Source organism: Cetorhinus maximus, chromosome 23 (assembly GCF_964194155.1).
Source record: "Cetorhinus maximus chromosome 23, sCetMax3.hap1.1, whole genome shotgun sequence".
Taxonomy (NCBI): Eukaryota; Metazoa; Chordata; class Chondrichthyes; order Lamniformes; family Cetorhinidae; genus Cetorhinus; species Cetorhinus maximus.
In genome coordinates this window covers 43,269,143-43,283,745 of record NC_135901.1, presented here as the reverse complement: position 1 = coordinate 43,283,745, position 14,603 = coordinate 43,269,143, and the positions used below count along the sequence as shown (strand labels likewise).

At 43.3% G+C, this 14,603-nt stretch overlaps 3 non-coding genes across 3 annotated transcripts; 1 reads left to right on the top strand and 2 right to left on the bottom strand.

Moving 5' to 3' along the window:
* Window positions 1-1,664: 1,664 nt before the first annotated feature.
* trnal-uag (transfer RNA leucine (anticodon UAG)) lies at window positions 1,665-1,746 on the bottom strand. Its single transcript has one exon. It is a non-coding gene; the product is annotated as a tRNA-Leu (tRNA).
* A 5,887-nt stretch (window positions 1,747-7,633) lies between these two features.
* Window positions 7,634-7,715, top strand: trnas-uga (transfer RNA serine (anticodon UGA)). Its single transcript has one exon. It is a non-coding gene; the product is annotated as a tRNA-Ser (tRNA).
* A 6,283-nt stretch (window positions 7,716-13,998) lies between these two features.
* trnai-uau (transfer RNA isoleucine (anticodon UAU)) lies at window positions 13,999-14,093 on the bottom strand. Its single transcript has 2 exons — window positions 14,056-14,093; window positions 13,999-14,034 (listed from the first exon to the last, which is right to left on the bottom strand). It is a non-coding gene; the product is annotated as a tRNA-Ile (tRNA).
* Between the last annotated feature and the right edge of the window lie 510 nt (window positions 14,094-14,603).

Sequence of the window (14,603 nt, the reverse complement as noted above, 5' to 3'; positions counted from 1 at the left end):
TTCCTGACTACCTTATCCACCTGCGTTGCCACTTTCAGTGACCTGTGGACCTGTACACCCAGATCCCTCTGCCAGTCGATGCACTTAAGGGTTCTGCCATTTACTGTATAATTCCTGTCTGTATTAGACCTTCAAAAATGCATTACCTCGCATTTGTCCGGATTAAAATCCATCTGCCATTTCTCCGCCCAAGTCTCCAACCGCTCTATATCCCGTTGTAACCTTTGACAATCCTCTTCACTATCTGCAGCTCCTCCAACCTTAGTGTCGTCTGCAAACTGACTAATTAGCCCAGTTACATTTTCCTCCAAATCATTTATGTATACCACAAACAGCAAAGGTCCCAGCACTGATCCCTGCGGAACTCCACTAGTCACAGCTCTCCATTCAGAAAAGCACCCTTCCACTGCTATCCTTTGTCTTCTATGACCAAGCCAATTCTGTATCCATCTTGCCAGCTCACCTCTGATCCCGTGTGACTTTACCTTCTGTACCAGTCTGCCATGAGGGACCTTGTCAAAGGCCTTACTGAAAACCATGTATATAACATCCACTGTCCTTCCATCGTCGATCATCTTTGTCACTTCCTCGAAAAACTCGATCAAGTTAGTGAGACACGACTTCCCCTTGACAAAACCATGCTGCCCCTCATTTCCCTACCACTGACATAAGGCTCACCGGCCTGTAATTTCCTGGATTATCCCTGCTACCCTTCTTAAACAGTGGAACAACATTGGCCATTCTCCAGTCCTCTGGGACCTCATCCGTAGCCAGTGAGGATACAAAGATTTCTGTCAAGGCCCCAGCAATCTCCTCCCTTGCCTCCCTCAGTACTCTGGGGTAGATCCCATCTGGCCCTGGAGACTTATCCGCCTTAATATTCTTCAAGACGCCTAACACCTCCTCTCTGTTGATCTCAACATGTTCCAGGCTATCTACACACTCTTCCCTAGACAAATCGACCGCTAAGTCCTTCTCTTTGGTGAATACTGATGAGAAGTATACATTTAGTTTCTCTCCCATTTCTTCTGGCTCCACACACAAATTCCTACCTCTATCCCTGAGTGGGCCTACCTTTTCCCTGTCTACCCTCTTGCTATTTACATATGTATAAAAGGCCTTGGGATTTTCCTTAATCCTTGTTGCCAGTGACTTTTCATGACCCCTTTTAGCCATCCTGACTCCTTGCTTAAGTTTCTTCCTACTTTCTTTATATTCTCCACGGGCTTCTTCTGTTCCCAGCCTTCTAGCCCTTACAAATGCTTCTATTTTCTTTTTGACTAATCTAATAATTAACTCCATAGGCACCTTATCAAAATCAGGAATAATGAGAACTGGAGCTGGTAGGATTTGGAAGTCTGTGAGGAGACCCCACAGGATTCCAACCCGATCCCCTTATCCACTCCACCGTGAACACAGGACCTGCACTGACGTCACTGATGTTTGTATAAAATCAGAAGCGGCTACATCAGACGGTCATTCAGCATGTCGTTCACAAGCCGACTCTCTGGAAGAGGAACTCAACTACTATAATTCCACACCCTACCTTTTCCGCACAGCAACTCATATTTGTATTGTCTCTCCTCTTTCTTCTTGACAAAATGCAGCACAGGACGCTCAATTTTCGGTGGTGTGTGTTTGTCCAAATGGGGCTGCTAAATGTTTGGCAGCGGTGGGATTCGAACCCACGCCTCCATAGAGACTGGAGCCTAAATCCAGCGCCTTAGACCGCTCGGCCACGCTACCACATCGGTGCAAATTATTAATCATCTCCTTCATTAGCATTGCCACTGAAATAGAACAAAAGCAATGAAGTAGGAATTGACCATTCGTAATCGGGATCCAGCTCCGTCAGTTAATCAGATCATCCTGCACTTTGTAACAAATAGAAATCATCTCCACTCAAAAACACAGTGAGCCGCAGTGAAGGGTTGGCACCATTTAAACTGTCATTCAACTGGTCTGGTTCCGAATCTCCTGCTAGAAATGGCAAGAAAACCTCTCACTGAATTCATTCCGGGTCTTGACTTCAGAAGGACAGGACACAAGGTAACAAAGTACATTTCGGTAAATTGGGTTATAATATGGCAGAATCACCTGGAAAGAGCATCCGTGGTATTGGGAAACATAAAATTATAGAAAGTTACGGCAAGTAAGAGGCCATTCGGCCTGGCGTGCTGCTGTCAAAGAGCAGTTGTGATTGGTTGATCAGGAGTGGTCAATTACGCTTCCATTTCCAATTGCGAATTTAGGGAATGTTTGCAGATGAACGGGAATAAGAAACACGGGGGTATTTGGACGGTTGTTATTCCAATTAACCGACAAGTAATTCTACAGACCGTCAGTTAAAATCACTTGGCCACAACTATTTAGTGAAATCGAACTGTTGTTTGTATAAAATAATAGAATGGATACAGGGAGTAACAGAGAAAAAGGATTTTCAGTCCCTGCCATTAACCCAACTTCGACTGCCCCTCCCCATCCTCCCAACCAAAATGCAACACTGCACAGATCAGCCGGCCGCACGGAGCATTTTTAGGAAGTGTCTCAAAAGAAAACCACCGGAAAGTTTAATAACCGCGGGAGTGGAGCCCAAATCACAGGAACCTTGACCAGCAGCTCAGTCCACTCGGCCACTCAACCACAGTCAGAGCAGAAACAACCATTACGTTGGCCGGCATTGGCACTGAATGAGAATATATAATCATCCTCCGTTTTGTCACGTCCGGGCATTTAGTAGCTGAACAGCCTGCATTCAAAAAGAAACAGAAATAAATGTCCTCTTACATCTTTTAAAACAGCGCTTTTGTTTTCTCTGGACCATCTTAATATGAAGCCGCAGGAATAAGGTGAATAATGTTTGGATGGTAAAAATGAGGAACTGAACCACATTGACACACACAGAGGAACACACACAGACATAGACACCGAGAGTGACAGAGGGCAAGTTATTGTTTCTAAGGAGAGACAAACACCCAGAAAGCAAGCCTGACACCAACCTGGCTCCGTTTTTGATCCATTTCCGAATGCAAGATTCGTGAATGTTTTCAGGAGTGAACGGAAATAGGAAAACTCCCGAGTTTCTGGATGGACTTGATCAATGTAACCGTTAATAACTCTGTAGAAACAGAGTTAAAAGCAGGAATAATGAGAAGTGGGAAACCCCAATGGGTTTGGACTCCAACGCCTTAACCACTCGGCTATGGCGAACGGCCCTATGCACAAGTTAATATGGTCGGTATAAAATTATAGATGACTACAGCAGAGGAGTACATTCAGCCCATCGTGCCAATGCCATCTCTCTGAAGAGCCATTTAACGAATTCCAAAAAAATCGCCTGTTCCCCACAGCAATTTATATTGATGCTGTCTCTCCTCACCCTTCCTGTTAAAATGAAACACCGCACACAAACCCATACATTCAATCTGAACTGGCACTTGTTCGACCTGCTGTTCAAAGCTGCTCATGTACAACTTTCAATTTCCAAAACCCACAACCTCATCACTGCGGCTCCTGTGAAACTGACAAGGGGACACACGGCAGAAATTCATCACTGAAAGTAACTGACGCACATCAAATTCTAAACACTGTCATGTCACATCTGTTTCTGCTTCTGTCCCTGCCTCACCTCCCAAGCTCCCAAGTCAATTAGTTGCTTGATGCAGACACAGTCAGTCCATGAACTCAATATTTCCCTGGGAATCAGGGATAGGGAAGGAAAACAAGAGAATTTGAGAAGGGAAGGGTTTACAGGATCTCATTTTCCTGATTGTCCGAGATGCTGATAACAGGAATGTGCACAGTGTGAATTATCCAGAGCCACATTCTCCCTCCAGTCTTGTGCACGTTGTTAAGCTTTGAAATTGTTCATATTTTCACACTGGATTTCACTATGAAGAAAGCGGAGCTGGGATGAGCTTATGTTGTTCAGCAGATGCACTGCAAGAAGCAACACAACAGGTTCATTTTGAAGGGGTGAACGGTTGAGACTATTTAACTGCCGTTGAACGAGTCCGGTGTCAAATTCAGTGCTAGAAATGACAAGAAAACCCGCTGAATTTGCTCATTGTCTTGAATTCAAAGCGTCGGATAGAAGGGCAGGGGTTACATCTCGATGGATTGAGTTATAAAATGGCAGTAAAACTTAGAGAGATACAACTGGGGTGTTGGGAAACACAAAATGGCAGAAAGTTACAACAAATAAATTGGCCAATCGGCCATGTGTTCTGCTTTGACAGAGCAGTGTGATTGGTTGATCTGAATATTCAAGAGCAATCGTCATTTAAGAAGGATGGGCAAAAAGGAAAAGGAGGTGGGTTAGTGCTGTTAATAAGGGTCCAGATCCGCACATTAGTGGGAGAGGATCTTAGATTGAAGAATAAGTTTGAGTGGAGCTTATAACCTGAAAGAGGCATCAAACATTAGTGGGAGTTTATATGCCACCAAACTGTAGTGGGAATGTTGGGAATGGGATAAATAAGGAAATTAGAATTGAAGGTAACATGGGGAATACAGGAATAATATTCTGCCTCGCATCACCAGCTCTATAGTCAGTGCTTTGTAACCTATCATCGCCCTCCTCTTTTATTTTCACTTCCTCACTCCGACTCTCGATTTATTCTCGACTTGTTGCACGTGAGACATTTCAGTTCTGATGTGAAACTTCAACTCTCATTGCCCTGAATGTGACAGAACTGTTCTGTGTTGTTTTCAGCCAGGAAGACAATAATGTTGGCTTTAGCAGTTCGCCCAAGAGCAGAAAATCTCAATTCTCTGACAGGGAATCAAACCTGGGGTGACGCAGTGAAAGTGCTGAACCCGAACCAGTCGGCCATCAGGAAGCTGCTGGAAATTTGGCTCAGAGGCTACTTTTGGAATTTTTTCTTTCCCGATCTCTTTCACCAGTCAACTTTCTCCGGCTAAATGGTCTGTTCAGGTTGAACACAAGTGGCTTCTTCAGCCAATGAGAAGAACCATTGCTGTTGGATGGAACATGAAATCGATACTTTCCTCCTTTAAGACAGTTCTTAAAGCCTCCCCCTTTGACAGAGCTTTTAGTCAGCTGACCGATTATGAGGCTCGGCGTCACACTTTGTTATATAATGACCATGGCGGACGCTTTGTGACGTTTCAACAGGTTAAAGGCGCTTTCTAAATATAAGTTGTTGTTGTATGCTGTAGCATTATAAAAACTTGCCCTTTTAAGTGAGAGAAAAGCTGCCTTGTTCCTGTTTGTTGTTGGATATTAACTGAACGCAGTATCTTACAAGCGTCTTATATTCGCTCTTCACCATTTCACAGAATAAACACTCAGCAAAGCGACTGTATCTTTCTGCTGGCAGCGGGTGATTGGAGAGTGCGGGGCCGGAATGTTGCTGCTTTTCTGCTTTTCCCTGTCTCACTCACTATGGAGCTGAGGAAGAGAGAATAAGTAATGGGGTTATTTGAATCCAATAGCTTCATAGATTTCGAATGTGTTATTTGTAGGTGCATGGTTGGTCAGTTGTTAAATTATATTTGAAATTAATATTCAGATAAAAATATCATTGCTGTTGGGACTCGTTGGGCACAGGAGAGTTGGATTTTTTTCTCATTGTCGCTTAAGAACCCAATAAAAACCTGGGACTGTGTGATAATGCATATTGATTGTGTTTTATATAAACGTGTCATTTTGGGGAGAAACGTTTCTCTCATGAAAGAAGCCTGAAATTACAATAAAAGGCACAGTTAAAATGGATTAGCCAATGCGAATATAGTTTGTGATGGTAAAAATGTATTCAACTCCTCAGGGGACTGAACCACATTGACACACACAGAGGAAAACACACAGACATATACACCGAGAGTAACAGAGGCCGAAGGAGAGACAAAGGCCCAGAAAGCAAGGATGTCACCAACTTGACCAATTATCGTTCCATTTCAGACTGCAAATTTAGTGAATGTTTGCAACTGAAATAACGTTTAGTAACACGGATAAGAAGAATTATGATCCTGAATGGAGATGAACGGAAGTAAGAAGGAAGGGGTGTTTGGTTGGTTTTAATTTTATTTAACCGATGATTAATTCTGCATAAAAACAAAAATTCTGCAGACAGTTTGCAATTTATTCTCGGGATGTGGGGTTCGCTGGCTGGGCCAGCATTTATTGCCCATCCCTAGTTGCCCTTGAGAAGGTGGTGCTGAGCTTCCTTCTTGAAATGCAACTGTCCATGTGGTGTAGGTACACCCAAAGTGCTTTTAGGAAGGGAGTTCCAGGATATTGAACCAGCGACAGTGAAGAAACAGCGCCATATTTCCAAGTCAGAATGGTGAGTGACTTGGAGGGGAAATTCCAGGTGGTAGTGTTCCCATCTATTTGCTGCCCTTGTCTTTCCAGGTAGTAATGGTTATGGGTTTGGAAGGTGCTGTCTAAGGAGGCTTGGTGATTTCGTGCACATGTGATAACCAGTTCACTACAGAACAATACCTGACAAAGCCAGAGGCACCTGCACCTCATGTTAAACTGTGAGGTCCTGCAGCAGCACTTTGGGTCCTTGCTTTACAGAAATGGAATTCGGTTGCAGATTTATAAATGTTGTCGTCAAATTAACCTGATAATGTCATCATAAAATGGCAGACCGCTTGAGGAGACCACTCAATCATCATATCATTATCAGCCTTTTACATTGTTCTTTCAATTAGACTCAATTTCCTTCCCTTTCTCCATAACTCTGATTTTTTTTCTTCCTTTCAAGTCATTGTCCAATTCCCTTTTGAAAACTCTGAGTTGAGAAAAACAAAACTGAAAGAAGTGCAGGAGCTTCTGCGGTGTCTATGCTCAGTGTGTGAAAATTAACAAAGTTTCCCTGACCCAATGTCACAGAGATGTGGGCTGGGGATTCTTATACAGCTTTCGAAACAATCAAGTTCATTTCAAATGGAATTTGAAAAGGAATTTTATTCTGATGAAGCATCTCCATATTTTTCTGATTCGATCTATACAATCTAATTCCCCTTGCTGTATACCCTGTAACAGAGGCTGTTATACTAAAGAGGGAAAGGTTTGCTACAGCTATGCAAAGCCCTGGTTAGATCACACCTGGAGGACTGTGTATAGTTCTGGGAACGGCACCTTATAAAGGATCAATATTTGACTTGAAATGTTCAGAGGAGCTGCATTGATGAGGTTGGTGCGTTTTGGAAACTGGAAGCTGTACATCAGCAGTTTGTGGCACTATTTCACCTCACTGTTCATTTCATGTTCATATCTAACACACTCGATGCTGTTATTGGCTGAACACATCTTCTGTGTTTGAACTAAACGTGCTATTATTCGGCGCTCCCACTCCTGCCGCCCGGGTTTGGCCCTCCTCAGGGAATGTTGTTTTCTTGTTGCTGTGTGAACTGTCACAATGAACTGTTCCTGGAGTCTCTTTCCCCTGGGATCTACAAAACCCGTCACTTCTCTTCCTCTTTCATTCTCACTCTTCCATTCCCAGTTTGGGAGGGAGAACGAGGAGGGACAATATAAATTGGAGGGTTCCGGGGAAAAGGTCGCGTTGTGACAGTGACAGGGCGGGCAGAAGACCCTCTTGTCTCTGCTGCAACTATTCTATGATTTCGTATAAATAATACAGGCCTTCCGCCAAAGTCTTTAGTCGTGGCCGAATGGTTAAGACGATGGATTTGAAATCCATTAGGGTTATCCCGCACAGGTTCGAATCCTGCCGACTAAGTTTTCCATTATTTCTGATTTTAACCATTGATCTCAGAAACAGTAAATGGAATCGACATTTTCACAACACCTGCAGTAGCAAAGTTTGACCAGTGGGTGGCAGTGAAACCGTGATTGCTCACATCACATGAAGCAGGCGCGGTCTCAATTCTTAATGCATTTGGCACTGTCTCTGTTCAAATTAAATTAGACGCCGTTTCTATTTCTATTATACCAGGACATGTCTCTGGTCATATTAGAGAAGGTCATCTCTCAGTTGTGCCTGTAATTGGCTCAGCCACAGTTGTTTATGTACTGGACTAGGGCCATAATACAGTTGGCACTATCTCAGTCATGACTGCACTGAAGCAGGTCTCGGCTAAAGTTACAATAAGCCATGCCCCAGCTGGCACTGCACTAGAGCTTGTCTCTAGTTATAGAAAACTAGAACATGTTTTTAGTAGCATTTCACAAGACCCTGTCTCAGCTATTACTCCAGTAGAACCTGCCACGTGTCTATGAAACTAGGCCCTGTCTCAGGTAATGCTGCACCAAAACCTGCCTCCATTCATCTCACACAATTTCCTGTTTCTGTTGTTATTGTCCTATACCATTATTCTCATTTCTGTACTTGTCCATGTCTCTGTTTGTATTAATCTCGTATCTTTGGCGGTATTTACTTCACCAGACACTGCGTCAGTTTATATTACAAAGAGCCCTGAATTATGTGAAGCTCCACTAGACCCTGTATCAGTTTTCTTATACTGGATCCGGTCTGTGTTATTACTACACTAGGCAGGTTCGTATTACACAAGATCCTGTCTCAATTATTACTGCACTCGGCACTGCCTCACTTATATTTCACTAGATCTCGGCACTGCTTATAACACACTGAATAATGTCTGCACTTATATTCCGCTAGACCATTTCAGAACAATTTACACTAGACTCCATATCAGCCTGTATCACATTCGACTTGTCTGTCTTTTAATTAAAATGGATCCTGTCTTTGCAGAGACTTTGTCTTTGTACCTCTGTCTCTGCTTCTATTCAACTCTCCCTGTCTCTGTTTTTACTCCACGTGATCATACCTGTCTCTCTTACACTGGAGGCAGTCTCCATTATTACGGCCTTAGACTCTCTGGGAAACAATTAATCTATGCATTGTGTCTGTAATAACTGCCCTATTTCACTTGATGTTGATCCAGGCCCTGTATCAGTAACTACTGTACTAGCCCCGTCTCCGATATTGCAGCAGTAGACCCTGTCTATATTAATATAGCACTCCTCCCCATCCCTGTTATTCGTGCACTAGGTCACGTCTTTGCTTAATTAACATTAGATGCTTTCTCTATTATTACTGCACTCGTAATGTTCCTGCTTAAATTGCACTAGTCCCTGTCTCAGTAATTACCACGCCAGGCTCTGTCTCTGTTGTTACCACACTATTCTATGTCTCTATAAGGTGGACGCTGTGTTACAAATGGGCCTCTGACTTTGGCCTAAAACTACAGGTTGTGTTTCTTTGACTGTTTGTTCCGCGCAGCTCCTGATATTCATTTTCATTAAAGCCAACAGAATTACATATGAGAAATCGCCTGTTCTGTGTGTGTGTGTGTGAAAAAAAATCATTCTGCATCATTCCACAAAGATTTACCTTCACCAGAATGTTTCAACTTTTTTTATTTTCGCTTATTCAAACTGTAACTACAGATCCTCTAATAACGCAAATATTTATTGATAGTATATTCTGTTGTGTGGTCTTTTAAAAAATTTATGTCATGCCAACCATTTATTTGGTAAGACGGGCAGGTTTGTCACCACATTCATTGAATGTCTATCATCTCTCTACCTGAGACAGCGTCTAACTCACTGAAACTTATTTCTCTCTCACTCTCTCTCTCTCTCTCTCTGTCTCTGAGAAATTCCCCATTCATTTAAATCTCCGGTATTCTAATAATGCTTTTTTGAAAAAATAAACTTAATAAAGAATAATTCCTGACATTAACCTCAATGATAAACTACAGCCCATCTCCCCCCTCAGTGAATGTGTTAAATCCCAAAGAGTTCCTGCATTTTAATTACAGATAGTTTAATACTGCAACTATTTATTGATAACTATTCGGTTGTTTTCCATTGTTTACAAAATGATGTCAGACTGACCATGTCGCTTCCAAGAATCGACATTTCTGTTCCCAAAAATCATTTGGAAAATTATTATTTATTATTTCACGGGACGTGGGCGTCGTTGGCTAGTCCAACATTTTTATGCCCATCCCTAATTGTCCTTGAGAAGGTGGTGGTGAGCTGCCTTCTTGAAACCCTGCAGTCCATGTGGTGTAGGTACACCCACAGTGCTGTTAGGAAGGGAGTTCCAGGATTTTGACCCAGCGACAGTGCAGGAACGGCGATACATTTTTAAGTCAGGATGGTGAGTGACTTGGAGGGGAACTCCCAGGTGGTGATGTTCCCATCTTTCTGCTGTCCTTTCCCATTTAACTGGTAGTGGTCATGGGCTTGGAAGATGCTGTCGAAGGAGTTTTGATGAGTTCCTGCAGTGCATCTTGTAGATGGAACACACTGATGCCACTGTGCATCATTGGTGGAGGGAGTGAATGATGATGGTGGTAGGTGAGGTGTCAACAAGTGGGCTACTTTGTACTGGATGGTGTCGAGCTTCTAGTGTGTTGTTGGAGCCGCGCTCACCCAAGCAAGTGGATAGTATTCCATCACACTCCTGACTTGAGCCTTGTAGGTGGTGGGCGAGTTTGGGGGTTCAAGAGGTGAATTACTCTCCGCAGCATTCTCAGCCTCTGATCTGCTTTTATCGCCACAGTATTTACATTGCTGGTACAGTTCAGTTTCTGCTCAATTGTAACGCCCACAACGTTGATAGTCGGGGATTCAGTGATACTAATTCCTTTTTAAATGTCAAGGGGAAGTGGTTCGATTTTTTCTTGTTGGAAATGATCATTGCCGGGCATTTGTGTGGCGCGAATGTAGCTTGATACTTATCAGCCCAAGCCTGTATGTTGTCCAGGTCTTGCTGCTTTTGGACATAGTCTGTTTCAGAATGTGTGGAATCATGACTGGTGCTGAACATTGTGTAATCATCAGCGAACAACCCCACTTCTGACCTGATGATGGAGGGAAGGACATTGATGAGGCAGTAGAAGATGCTTGGGCCTCGGAAAACTGCCCTGAGGAACTCAGGGATTAGAATCACATCCAGAATGACGAGCATCTTATTGGAAAATGATCACTGCAGCATCTCACAGAAGCTTCTGATATTTACCTCAAATGTATGATGATGTATGCAAGCGACGGAAAAAATGAGCCTGTACGTTTACCTGACATGATATTCACACACCTGAAATTATCCGATTTATTATTCCAATTGTTGGAAAGGATTGAAACTCCCGTTGTTCTCTTTCTACGGTTTTTAACTGTGAGCTTTAAAATTTCCACCCCGACCGTTCTAATCATTTTTGGATTGGTTTGTCGGTCTAGTTAATTTGTATAATCTATGGAATCTTATCTGAAATGACTCAGGGTCTGGCGTAGCATAAAGAGATAAACGACCTGGTGCAATATAAAAAGAGATATGGGCTAGTGCAGCAATAACAGAGGCGGGCTCTACTGTAACAGTAACTGAGATATCAGCTAGTGCAGTCATAATAGAGACATTACTTGTTCAGTATTAACAGAGACATTGATCTCGTGTAATATAAATAGAAATATGGGCTTGTGAATAAATAATAGGGACAGGATTTGCTGTAATATAGATAGAAATATGGACCAGTACAGTCATAACAGTAACTGGGGCTGGTACGTTATAAACATAGATATGGGCTACTTCAGTGATTGGAGAGGCAGGACCAGCTGTAACATAAACAGAGATATGGGTTTGTGCAGTGAGGACACTAACTGTCCCTGGATTTAATATACAAATGAGATATGGGCTAGTTTGGGGAGAAGAGGGACAGGTCCTGATGATACATTCGAAGATGCAAGTCTTTGTATCAGCAAAATGGAAAATAAATGCTTTGTATTATAAAACATGAAGAGGTCTCATTGAAGCAACTAACAACAGCAGCGTCAACTTCAGCAATAAAAGATAAAGGTTCCGACTGAAAACTGACAGGTGCAAGGTTTCCACTAATAATAACGATAGAAGTTTCTATTAGAAATTAAATGATAGGTGCCCCCTTCATGCAACCATTGCAACGATTACACCTCAAGAAACAGGATGCCAGTGTCTATTGGCTCATGATACCACCTGAAAGATACTGGGTGACATTTTCCTCAGTGCTACGGAGCCACCCAGGTCGTCAAGATGGGAATACTCATTTGAATTGCGGTTTTTCCGGCGTTAGAGCAAGATGGCATATTGGCGTGTGTGTGCGTGTGCGTGTGTGTGGTTATGTGTCTGTGTGTGTGTGTTTGTGCGTGTGTGCATGTATGTCTGTGTGCGTCTGTGTATGTCTCTGTCTGTTTTTTTGACTGTTTGTGTCTGTGTGTGCATGTATGTCTGCCTGTATGTATCAGTGTGTGTCTGTGATTGTATTTATGCATGTGTATGTGTGTGAATGTGCATGTGTGTCTGTGTGCGTTAGTGTGTGTTTGTGTCAGCGTCTGTGTTTGTGTATGTGTGTATGTATGTGCGTGTGTGTGTGTCTGTTTCTGTGGGTGTATGTGCGTGTGTGTGTGAGAGAAAGAGTGTGTATGTGTGTGTGTGTCGGCGTGTGTCAGTGTGTGTGGTGTGTGCGTGTGTGTCTCTGTGTGTGCATGTGTGTGTGTGTGTCCGTGTGTTTGTGCTCTTGTGTGTTTCTTTTTGTGTCTTTCTGTGTTTCTGTGTGTGTGAGTGTGCGTTTATATGTGTGTGTCTGTGAATGTGCGTGTGCTTGTGTGTGTGTGTCTTTGTGCATGTGTGCCTGTATGTCTGTGTGCACCTGTGTACGTCTGTGTTTGTGTGTGCATGTGTGCCTGTATGTCTGTGTGCACCTATGCACGTCTGTGTTTGTGTGTGCATGTGTGTGTGTCTGTTTGTGTCTGCGCGTGCGTGTTTGTCTATCTGTATGTATTGATGTGTGCTTGTGTATGTGTTCATGTGTGTGTATGTGTGTGTGTGCATATGCGTCTGTGTGTGTCTGGCTGTGTTCGTGTGTGTGTATGTGTGTGTTTGTGTGTGAAACACGTCATATTTTTTGCAAATGAATTTCCCAATGATCTTCGTCATCCTTCCATTCATGAAAGATGACGGACACACAGCAAACAAATCTATTTCAGATGGGTTGTCTCTATATGCTGCACAGTTTCTGATGGCTGAGGAGGTCAATCCTTGGGGGCAGTTTCCATCACAAGTGCCTCACATGAAGCTAAAAGCGATGTTATGGGTTGTTGTTACTAGTCTTGGCGTCTTTTGCCAAGCCGCTGTAGCAAATGGACATCATGGTGATGCACAACAGCTCACAGGAAGTGCTGCAATCTTCCTTTGTAGTCATCTAGTGAAATTCATGTCTGATAATCGCTAATTAGGGCCTCCATGTCACGAATGTAACTGTCCTACAAGCAGAGCTTTGGGCGTCTCACTGGCCGCCTGGCCCTTAGCGATGTGACCACCTTCAATCCTGTAAACAGGCCCGAGCCATCCAACCTCACTCTGTTTGATGAGCCTAACAGACTCGGGAGATCTGTCTTTGTGAGGACTGCCGCTTTCTGACTGTGTCCCGCCAGGAGAAACCCAATAACCACCGCACACAGCGCAGATGGAAATTGCGGAGCTTCTTTTCTTGATAGCTGTAAGTCTTCCATGTTTCACAGCCAGACAGCAAGGTACTGAGGACACAGGCCTAATACACCATGAGCTTGGTGCCAAAGGTCAGCTTGATGTTATGCGCGTTTCATGAGTCAGGTGATATCTGTTTTCCCCGTGCGTGTATCAGGAACTGCATCAAGGAGCAGACTATCTGTCACCGTGGAACCTGGGGAGCAGTTTTAACTAACCACTTCCAGCCGGGTGTTATCTTGTGTGATCAGTGGTGGAAATGCAACAATTTAAACATGATTTTCTTAACGTTTTTTGTCAAATACTACAAGTTACAAGCATGCGAGAGATGGTAAATGATTCATTGTTGATCTTCCTGTACAACACCTCTGTGTAACAGAATTTAATAAACCCGTACGTGGGGCGGGGGTGCGCTTATGCCCTGTTATTGCAATGCTGCCGGCTGAAAACCGTACCATTAATTCAAGAATCTAGGATCCAAATGTGGTTCCACATGTAGTAGCTCCAGTAAAACCTCTGCTCCAGGTGAGGTTCGAACTCACAACCTCGGCATAGCCCACTGATCGCACTGCTCTATAAGTACCGCGCGCTAACCGATTGCGCCACTGGAGCGCCCGCAAGTGGCTGCATTTGATCTGGTTACATTTTTCACAGATCACTGGGGTCAGACATGATTCCTTGGTGGCAGATTGGTCAATGGGATCTCAATAAATTTTTATGATACTATATGAACTGCAATATATTTTGAATAAAATAACATGCCGAGAATGGGCCAGGGAAACTTTGTTAGTTTTCACACACTGAGCATGGACACTGCCGGAGCTCCTGCGCCTTTTTCAATATTGTTTTCCTTAACTCCGTGTTTTCAAAAGGGAATTGGACAAATATTTGAAATGGAAAAGCTGCTGGGTTATGAAGAAAGAGAAAGATTTTGGGACTAACTGGGCAGCTCTTTGAAAAAAGCTGGCGAGGGCACGATGGGACCCAATGAGAGATTCTATTGCACGATCAATTTCTCTCCGGTGTTCCTAAATATCCCAGCCCAATCCTATTTCTGCAAAGCATAATCCAGAACTGCAGCATGAGGACACAGTTAGAAATTCTATACAAGTCCCTCTGGCT